This window comes from Miscanthus floridulus, chromosome 3 (assembly GCF_019320115.1).
Source record: "Miscanthus floridulus cultivar M001 chromosome 3, ASM1932011v1, whole genome shotgun sequence".
In the NCBI taxonomy this organism is placed as follows: domain Eukaryota; kingdom Viridiplantae; phylum Streptophyta; class Magnoliopsida; order Poales; family Poaceae; genus Miscanthus; species Miscanthus floridulus.
Window position 1 is genome coordinate 5654579 of NC_089582.1, and position 11337 is coordinate 5665915.

Below are 11337 nucleotides of genomic sequence, written 5' to 3' on the forward strand. Positions count from 1 at the left end.
GAGTGCCCTATTGCCGGCACTCGGCAAAGTTTGATTTTTTTTAAAAAAAAATTCTTTGCCGAGTGTCCACTGACCGCCACACGGCAAAGTTTGAATTTTTTTTAAATTCTTTGCCGAGTGTCATGGTCATGGCACTCGGCAAAGCTGGAAAATGGTTTTCCGAGCGCCCATTTTTCCAGCTTTGCCGAGTGCTGTGACTATGGCCCTGGCAACGGAGTCCTTTGCCGAGTGCAACACTCAGCAAAGTGACCCAAAACGGCAATTTTTTTATTTTTTTTACATTCCATCATGACAAATAAATTCATACAATCATATATCCCATCCATCACATATATATCTCATCCATCCACACATCCATCCGCCCATATCACATCCATCACAATATATATCACATATATAATAATAAGTGCTCAAGTCCATCCAAATAAATCCACAAGTCCATCAAAGTCCACAAGTGCATCACAAGTATATCACAAGTCCATCACCAAGTGAACAACAAATAAAAAAAATACAACGTACACTCATCTCGGCCACTGCGACTATGGTGAAGGCCCAGTTCCATCATTCGGAGGTGCATGAGGTGGATTATTCGAACCACTGTCAGATGGAGACTGCACAAAGGAGAAAAGATTACATGTGAGACAAGATTATTTGGATAGCTAATCTAGGAAGGTAGAGGTCATACAAGCAAAGCACAAGCGAAAGTAAAAAACTTTCATACACACAGGAGTAGCTGGAGCTGTAGGACGCGGAGGCAGAGGTGGAACCAATAGCCCAGCTGGCAGAGAGAAACCCACACGTTGCCCAAGCCCTTGTAGGAACTTCGTAATGTCCGTCAGCCTCTGCGCCTATGCCTGTAGCTCGGCCCGCTCGGGCTCCAGCTAGGCCGCCATCCTCTGGTGCCCGGCCTCCAGCTCCTGACGTTGCCTCATTTCTTGTTCCAGCCAGGCCTGCAATATTTCACTCCAATGTTTTAGTAATGCAAAGCTAATTAAGGTGCGTAAAGATCGATGTATGACGAGTAAAACAGGAATAACCTCAAGTGCATCGACCTGGTGCTGTGCAGCGGTCGGCTGTGTGTGAATGGCTGGACTCTCACTCGTGCTTCATGCTTGGATCTAGGAGAGAGAGGGAGTAGAGGCCATGTCGATGACGCCGTCGCCAAGCCAGAACCACCCATGCATCTTGCCTTGCCCCGCCCTCATGACGGCCTCTCCATCGATGTCCTGGGTGCTCGGATCATGGTCTGACCCATGGAGCGACCTCGCCACCTCAGTGTACTCACTGATGCGGGAGTGGATGCTCAGGTTCGTGTATGCCTCGGGTGGGTCCTCCAGGTTGAAGGAGACATCGGACGTCGCCTTGCCCTTATGGGCCATACACCATGCCTAGAAGTCTGAGCAAGCCTGGCCACTATGCGACGCCGACTATGAGAAAGACAACACGATGATTAGAAATCTAGCAGAACTGAGCGTCACAATAGATAAATGAATTCGCGTACCCATGCTTGTTTGTATCCGGTGAGGCTGCAGCTACCTTGATGGTGTGCTAGACCTTGCATCTACAAACGATGGTCCCAGGCATCCCTATGCATCTTGAGGTACTCCTCCGTGAACCACCTCTCCACCATCATCGCCCAGCACTCGAGATACGCTTGGCACCACCAGGGAATCATCTACACGTCATCAAGTATTGGACATATAAGAACATCAAATTAAACCAACTTAATCTCAAAACGAATCAATATTGATGTTCTTCAATTACCTCAAGGTACTGCTCCCAGGTCAGCTGCATCTCTCTTGCGTCTTTCTTGGTTTTCCTCTCTCCAAGCTTCGACCCATAGTAGGTTACGATGGCCTGGATGCGCACCTCGTGATGCATGTCGGAGACGAGTTTTTTACAAGCTTCGGTAGTCACCTGCTCCGCCCTGGCCTCAAATCCCTCCTCGCATCTGTAATAAGTCTGCATACAAAAGCGATCTATCCATTCATTGTTTCAAGAAAAGTCCAATGAATGCGACGTATTGAGCAATGTTGTGCGAGGGAGACTTACCCAAAGCTCTGCCTTCACCCACGCCACCTTGTTGGGGTACTCTGCATCGGTGGCGATGGTGTAGTGGTCAAACGAGTAGGCTGGCTCCGTCTTCGATGCGTACGTGACAATGCCGGGGAAGTGTTGCCTGCACAGAAGACCTAGGATGCCGTTGACTAGCCGTGCATTACCACCCGACACAACCACCCAGTTCCTGCACAAGTGATTAAGAAAAATTATTAGTTTTTTTCATCATATCATATGAAGTAGTGGTGATAATATATAAAGTTACTTACTTTTGCCCTTCGGGGCGAATCACTGGGCATTGGTGAGGAAGCGAAACATGTGGGAGGCTCGCGGGACCTCGCAAGTAGACACTCGAAGAGGAGTCGGAGGAAGCGGAACCCGTGCCTGCCGCCTCCAACTCGTCGTCCTCGTGCGGCCCCTCCTCCTCGTCCGTCTGTCGAACCAGCTCATCGTCCGACTCGTCCACGGGTGCCACCTCCTCCTCCGGCTCCTCCTCACGCGGCGTGGGAGGAGACGGCCCCCTCATGCGTCTGGCGGTCCTCCTCCTCCTCCTGTCCGATCCCTCCACCGCCCCCTCCGCCTCCTCATGCAACCGGCGTGGTCTTTGGTAAATCGAGTTCATGGACCTATGACGGTCACCCGCCATCTTTGTTCAATCACCTGCAACAAAAAAAGAAAAACAAGACGTAATTAGAAATAGGTACAAAAATGAACAAAACATAATTACAAAAAACATAGTAATACATGTATTAGAAATATTTGCAAAAATGAACAAAACATAATTACAAAAAACATAGTATTACATGTATTAGAAATAATCTTCATGATTGAGATTAGCTGGATCATAGGTCTCGTCATCACTATCAACATTGTCCAACTCATCAACACTATCCGAAGGAGGAATGTTGTCTTCATTGTCATTGCCTAAACGTAATCGCTCAAGCATTTGTATGTCCTTTAGATTTCGCACCTCGTCTCCAACGTCCTCATCATCATCCCTTTCATTGTCTACTTCCATTCCTATCTCTTCGGTTAAGTCTATGTCAAACCTTCCTTGTAGTCCCTCTTCTTGATAGAACTCTCCATCATATGTGTTTGGGTTGAAGTTGTAATCTTCATCATTTGTGATAGGTAGTTTATCGTGTGGCGATACCTTGTGCACAATAGACCAACCCTTAAGATGCTTGGCGTCTTTGCATGTGTATGACGTGTAATAAACCTGGATGGCCTGTTGAGCCACAATGTAGACATCTTTTCCTGCATAGACTGAATCCTATCGAATCTCGACTAGCCCAAGCTTAGGGGTCCGTCTCGTTACTCCAGGATGAAACCAATGGCATTTGAATATGACAGGAGTAAGAGGTTTGGAACCATAGAATGATAGTTCATAGATTTCTTTAATTCTTCCATAATAGTCGAGTCCATCAGTGTCGGGCGTAACAACTCCGTTGTTTGTGGTTTTTCGATTAGGCCGACTCTGCTCATAGCTTGCTGTGTGAAAACGATATCCATTCATGTCATAATCGGTAAATGACTTGACCGTAACGGCACAGCCGTTTGCAACCTGTCTCAGCTCGTCACTTATAGACGCATCAGTTTGGGCTTTCTGTTTGAACCAACAAATGAAATCGGGGCTCCCTGGTCCCGCACCCCGTGAAAGAAGGATATCATCTTCTTGCGGGGTAGGTTGCCTTGATCCATGCCAGGATTGACGAAGAAATTCCCTGTACCAACAAGAAACAAGGGGGTTGGACGAAGAAACAAGGACATACGGAGAAATGAAACAAGTTTGTTCAGAACTTACCCAATGAACGGCTGCACCTCGACAAGGTTGGTCAACACATATAGCATGATACTGCGCCACTCTTCATTTTTCAATTGCTTAGTGGTCGATGCACTTGCGCTTCCGAGTTACCATTGGAAGAGGCTAAGGTTTGATTCATTTTCGCCAGCATTGTAACGAGGGGGTGGATTATAAACGCTAGGAAGTTTCTCAGTGTAGTATTTCTCTATGAAGTTCGACACCTCCTCTAGAATGTATGCCTCTGCAATGGAAACCTCAATTTTGGCTTTATTTCTACATTTTTTGCGAAGAGTCTTTAGACATCTCTCGATTGGATAGCATCAACGGTTCTGCACGGGCCCCCCATCTGTGCCTCATACGGGAGGTGCACAATCAAATGCTGCATCGGCAAGAAGAAGCCGGGTGAAAAGATCTTCTCTAACTTACAGAGCAACACGGGTGCCGCTTTTTCCAAGTTATCAATGACGGTCCGAGAGAGCTCCTTGGCACAAAGCTGGTGGAATAAGTAGCTCAACTCTGCCAGCACTTGCCAGACATGCTCTGGGACATAGCCTCGAACCATCACCGGAAGAAGTCGCTTAATCCATATGTGGTAGTCATGACTCTTCATCCCGTTTACTCGCAGAGTGCCTAAGTTCACTCCCCTCTTTAGATTCGCTGGATACCCATCAGGGAACATTAACGTCTTGATCCATTCAAGTACTTCCCTCCTTTGGTCCTTTTTCAAGATGAAATCAGCCTTAGGCCTTCTCTAGGTCTTGCCACGACTAGGAGGCTGCATCCTTGATTTGGTCTATCGCACAATGTTGCTAGGTCCACTCTAGCCTTAGGGTTGTCCTTAGACTTTTCAGTGTCCATGAGTGTTGCCCAAAGTTCCTCGGCGACATTCTTTTTAGTGTGCATTACATCAATGTTATGTGGCAGAAGAAGGTCATCGAAATAGGGGAGCCTCATCATGCCCGAGATATGAGTCCACATATGTTGCTCACCATATCCCACAAAACCACCTTCATTGGGCACGAGAGCATCTATCTGAGCATGAACCTCGGCACCAGTCATCATTCGTGGTGCAAGGTTTGTCACTTTGACACCTTTCGTAAAGTTCTTGATATCTTGTCTGAATGGATGGTCAAGAGGTAGGAATTGACGATGTCTGTCGAACGATGAATACTTGCCACTCTGTTGTTGATACCCACATTGCTGATTCTCTAATTCGGCATACACGTGATGGTGAGGAAACTATATGCTTTGTCCATTTCTCTGTAGCGAGCATAAATTAAAATCCTTCCGATGTTGCAGATACTGACATTGAGATTTTTGAGCCAATTGAACCAGATATTACTGGTGTATCGTCAGCTACTCTCCTTCTTCTGATAGAGGCTACTATAGAGAAGGTACTATACCTTTTCACTATTCATTCCGCGATAAGCCGATTCAAATCTCTTAATCAAGACTTCCCCTATCTATAGGCACTCGATCCTCCAGCCCAGAGTTGTTCTTTCAATCTCAAGGAGTATTTTGATGAAGACAAAATCAGATCATCAGCCACTTCCTCTGCTAAATCTTTGTCAGAGGAGACTAGAAATCGGCTGAAAGATATACTACCCATATTTGAGAAGAACATAGCCGATTTGGTCCAAGACACTGAATCAATACAGAAAGTCTTCTTGACCATTAAGGGTGATCCATCTCCAGCTCTCTCCAAGGTCTTGTCGTATTTGCCCATTTTCGAAGATCAGGCCTTGAAGGCGAAAATGATCCAAAGGAACTTGTTGAATCGTGAAGCCTTGCTAGCCAGAAGGGACTCCAACAGGCAAGAAGTTAAAGAGCTGACGTAGTCGATCGATGCTTTGACGAATTCTTCCCTCGGGACCGATCTAGAGTTATCCCAACTGGAAGTCAAGCGTGCAAAACTTGAGAGGGAGCTGAACAATGTGAAGGCTGCCATAGATCATCGTAAGTCCATTCTGGTCCAAATACCTGATGTCATCAGACAGAAGAAGCAGGAACTGTTGGCTAAAGTAAAAGAGAGCAGAACCATCTATGGTAGCCTTGAGAATGCTTCTGGAACAGCCGAAGAATATGAGCACAAGGTTGTAGAAGCTAATGCTATTAGGCTTGCAATTTTAAAAGTCATTCAGGATATTCCGGGCTTGTAATTTGTAGGTTAACATACATGTCTTATGTACGATAACCATACTTGTCTCGTTGTATTTTCTCTTTTCGGCTGAAGAGCTGATTAAAAACAGTTGATTTCATATTTGCGACCCAATTGATCCTGAAAATGTGGCTTAAGAGAGCCCCTTGATCTTCTGCCTTCAATCGCCCAATGCTGCATTTTCTTTGATATTAGCGAAATGACGCTCCGCCTTCTATTAATGGCGACTACCCTTTGCACTTTCTCGAGGCGTCCACCTCTTTGCTTCGCGGCTTAAAATACCAGCCGAGGGCTTCGGCCTCGAACACATCTATACTGGCAACCGCTCCTATTCCTTTACATCTCTCCACCTTCAAGCCCCTGTAGCAGTTTCCTCCCCTTCCTATAGATCCAATCGATTCCATGGCCGGCGAGGATAAACGTGGCAAGCGTGCGGCGGGGGAGACCCTGGAGGAGAACATGCCTGTGAGCCAGCGCCTCCGACGCATGAGGTGAGATTGACATCTTCTGCTTATGGCGACAGTCCGTAACTTTCTGTTCATAGGGATGAACTTTTTTTTCTAGGTTTGTTGTGAACGACATACTTCGTCCTCTTTCCAGGGCTGGCGAACCCTTCGATGCCGCGTCTTTCGTGCCAGCTTCATCGTCGGATTCCTCCGATTCATATAATGGCGACAATGCCCAGCGCTTCCTCCAAGAGTGGAGGGCGGCCCAGAACCGCTACTCCGAGGCGACCTGAGAGAACGGCCAGCTCGAGATTCGTCTCGGGGCTTCTTACGCCGCTCTTCATGCGACCGAGGAGGAGGCCAGCGTTGTTCGAGCACGGTTGGTCGAGTCTGACGCCGCAGTGATAGGAAAGATGGGCTTCAGGGATATCTTTATTCTGATTTCAACAGTCTTTATCTTGATAGTTCCCTTGTTTCTGTGATCATCAGCCTTAACGATGCAGTTGGAGTCTCTCCACCTTGCGGCAAACGCGGCTGTGGATGCCTTCAATGCCCATGGCTCCCTCATCAATGCTCGCCTTCACGATGTTCCAGCTCGCATTCAGGAGGTCGCCCTCCACGGCATTCGTCATGGCGCGGCGGTGGCGCTGACCGCGGCGCAAGTTCAGACCGGGCACAAGCTCCATGCCATGGAAACCAGTTCCCCAATGGGCGATGGCCCTGAAGAACATGAAGACTTGCTTGAAGAGTTCATCATGGCAGCGGAGGCAATAGTGGACATCACATCCACCCAAGATGTGGTGAACAAGGTCTTTGATTAGTTTGTAATTAGGATAAACCAATGAATGAAGACTCTTGTTCTTTTATGATCGTGCCTCAATGCAATGCCTTCGTGTATGACTGTGAATCTTTGTGTTTTTTGCTCTATAGGCGATACATATCGTATCGGCTTTCATTATCTTTGAAGATGTTTACTTTTTGAACTAGAGGCGATACCCTCCTAGTACCGGCTATTAGAGCCGAGAATGAATCGGCTACCAAGTGTTGATCAGACGCTAGGATAACATCCCACAGAACTTTCAATATAAAAGGTCAGACGAGTAATCAACCCAGGTCAAGCATCCTATTAAGCGAAATAGAACTCCTCTTAAGAAATCCATTAACTCTGAATCACACTTACACTTTGACTCAGCCTTCACATACGTCGGCCTAAACCCATCTCCAAGACTTAATACTCATTTTCCTTCGATCCAACGACTGACGTGAAGCTGTGACTTTTCTACTAAAACAAACTCTCAGAGCCAATCGCTTGCATCGGCTGTTGGCTTTCATTGCTGATTTTAATGAAGCCTCCTTCCCATGACTTGCCAGAAAAACACTCAAAATCCCCTAGTTCCCAAAAGACTAGATTGGCTGTTGCGATGCTTGTAGATTCATCAGCACGAACCAGTTCGACATCATCTCTATGCCATTGAATCAAACACTGATGCATGGTTGACGGTATGTAGCAATTCGCATGAATCCAATCACGACTAAGGAGTAAACTGTATGATCCTTTCCCATCAATGACAAAGAACGTGGTGAGCAGAGTTTTACTCCCGATTGTTAGTTCGACGTTTATTGCCCCCCGGGTCTTGGATGTATTTCCTCCGAAGTCTCTAAGCATCATGTCGGTCTCAAGCAAATCTCCTGGTCCCTTGTCAAGCTTATGGAAAGTGGTGTATGGCATAAGATTGACAGAAGCACCTCCGTCCACCAACATCTTGTTCATAGGCTTCCCATCAACAAAACCTTTCATGTATAAAGCCTTTAAGTGCCGATGCTTGATTGGCTTATCAAATATTGCTTGCTGTACAACCGTTAACTTGGCAACCATCTCTTCATACTCCAATTCATTAAAATCTAAATAAACTTCTTGATTTGTCGGAGCTCTGAACTCTGATGGCAACAGAAAAGCCATCTAGATATTAGCCGATGGTTGCTTTCTATCGGCTATTTGCTTGGCATGCCATACTTGAGGTTTACCGGATACTTGAGCCTGTTCCAACTCTTTATTCCTTAGGCGCTGCACCCTTCTCTTCTAGCTTCTTGTCAATCCTCCGGGGCACCATTGGCCTTCCTGCCAGACATGCTCCCTTTGGTTGCTTCCTTCTTCATGATCAGCCTAGTCTTGGTCAACGATTCTTTTTCCCAGCCGATCATGAATATTTTTATTTTTTAAGCGCCAATCCATGTTATTATGATGATATGCGTCCTGGGCATGGATAGACCAGCGGTTGATCTGAGATTGCCTAAACTCCCAATATTGATTGCTGTATTCTGGACAGTCATGTCTAGTAGGCAACTTCAAACCTTCATTCCAGCAGTATCTGAAGAAAGGACAATCCCAGTGCGATCCGACTTGCCTCCTTTCATACCTCTCTTTTTCTAATTGATGCTAGTATGCTTGATCTTTTAACCAATGCTGATAATCCTTTTCCTTCTGCCGCTGCCATTTATTCAACAGAATCCGAGATGTGACCCGCAGCTTTGATGTCTCTATTTTCGACGTCTTCCCCTACTCGTATTGGCTCTTTTGTTCGGCACGACGTCTTCTAATCTCTCTGTACTCATCAGCCGATATTTGCATTTTAGGATCGACTGTTCCAGCTTCTCTTGATTTGGTCGATGTTAGGGCCTTGGTTTTTCCATTGAACAGCCCAGCATTAACCATGTTCTGATCTCCTGGGAAAGGATTATCATCGACTTTCATCTTCCGAGGTGTATCAAATTTGAGCCTCCCTTGCTGAATAGCTCTCTGTATATGCTGCCTGAAGATTCTGCATTCATTAGTGGAATGAGAAGTAGCGTTATGGAATTTGTAGAACTTCTTGTTTTTCAACTGATTAGGGGGCAACATGACATGACCATCGGGCAACTTGATCTGCCCCTTCTCAAGCAAGAAATCGAAGAGCTTGTCCGATTTGGTAACATCAAAGTCATAACTCTCCTCAACTCCTCTCCCCTAAGGATTTGGCACCATCACTGTCTTCTTGCCCCAATTCCATTCGGCTGCAGCAACCTCTTCTTCTTCATCTTCATAGCCGTCATCGACTGAATATGGATCGTAAGCTTCGGCCACTGAGGTACTCTTCTGGAATCGGGTATCTCTGTGAATGCTCTGGAGTTGGCTATTTAGTGCTGCCACTCATTGAGCTAATTGACCCAAGTTGTCAAATTCCTGTCCCAGCAGTTTCTCTTTCCACATCGGCAGCATTTCTTGGACGGCTAAAGCAGCTAACTGATCATCGGCCAAGCTCAATGAGAAACATAGATTCTTAGTCTCTCGGAATCTCTAAAGAAACTCAGTGCCTGATTCATTAGTCCTCTGTCTCATGGTTGTCAAATCGGTTATTTTCTTCTCTCCAGTCCTAGTGTAAAAATATGTATGAAACTTCTTCTCTAGGTCAGCCCAATTGGCAATGGAGTTGACTGGTAGTGATGAGAACCAAGTGAAGGCCAGCCCTGACAGGGACAAGGAGAAGAAACAAACTCGATGGGCATCCTCAACTGATGCTTCGCCCAATTGTGTAAGATACCGACTAACATGTTCTATTGTGCTTGTACCATCTTGACTAGTGAACTTGGCGAATTCCGGGAGCCCATAATTTGTAGGAAGAGTGGCCAAATCATACCACTCTGGATATGGGCATTTGTACGAAGTTCAGCCCTTTTGGCTTCAGGCCGAACTGATTCTTCATCATCTCGGTCACCTTCAGTAGCAACTCGTCCGCTTGCGGGTTCGGATTTCTCGGTACTTGCTGACCCATCTGTGGATTGAAATCCCGTGTGCCCTGATATCCTGGATTTGGCATCATGTAGAGAGTGTTATAATCTGTGCCATAGTGATACCCATGTGGAATCTCAATCTGCTGGCTTTTCTGCTGGCTTGCTGCCTGAAATCTCTAATTATAGACATAAGGATCTATATCTCTACGGATCCTCTAAATGGATGGTGCTATCTTCTGAGCCGACGATGGTATGTGACCTGATGTGCCAAAATTGATCATTTGGTTCTGACTTTTTCCCGCCGGCTGTTGCACATGCTGTACTGATGGTCCAGAACTGTACTATGTCTGATTCACAGCAGTTCCTTGAGTTTGTTCAGGTGAACCTTGAAGTGCCTGGACTTCACCATTACCAGCTGGTGCTGCTTCTTGATGGCTGGTGCCGACTTAATTAGTTTCTTGGGTCAACGGATCTGGAATGTTGTAACAAGTCGATCCAACTAGACTAACTGGAATTCCATGAATCACCACTATCACGGCGTTGTGAAATGCGTCAACGACAGCTTTATTGTGGCTTGATAGGGCATTATGAACAGATTTTTCTATGGCTTCCGCAAAGAAACGCCTGTCTTCAGCTTCAACTGTATCTGTCTGTTCGTGTAGTAGAACTCTTGGTAGTGGAAATTTCTGAATAACTATGCTGTCACATGTTTTGGTGTAGGACAACAAACACTTCGTCTGAAATTCTTCTGTAGCTTTGTTGATGGTATCCCTATCTTCATCAGTTAGGTCTTCATAATGTACCATAACGATGTTGTCGTTGTTGTGAACTGCCATGACGATTGTGGGGTCCCACCAAGCGTGCCAGAAACATGTGTCGACACAGAATTTCATCCCATGCTGAGGACACACGTAGCAAGCCGGAAGGGTCCGCTCGAGGGAGCAGATCCACCTAGCTTCAACGCAAGGGTGGTCGATCCTGCGTAATCCTCCCGAGACGTGCCAGTCAATTTGACCCTGCAATTGACAAGGAGAGAAAATTTATCAGTAATTAAGGGCGGAACATGCCGGTGTTGCCAGGCAGTCCCGAATGTGTGGCTCTAA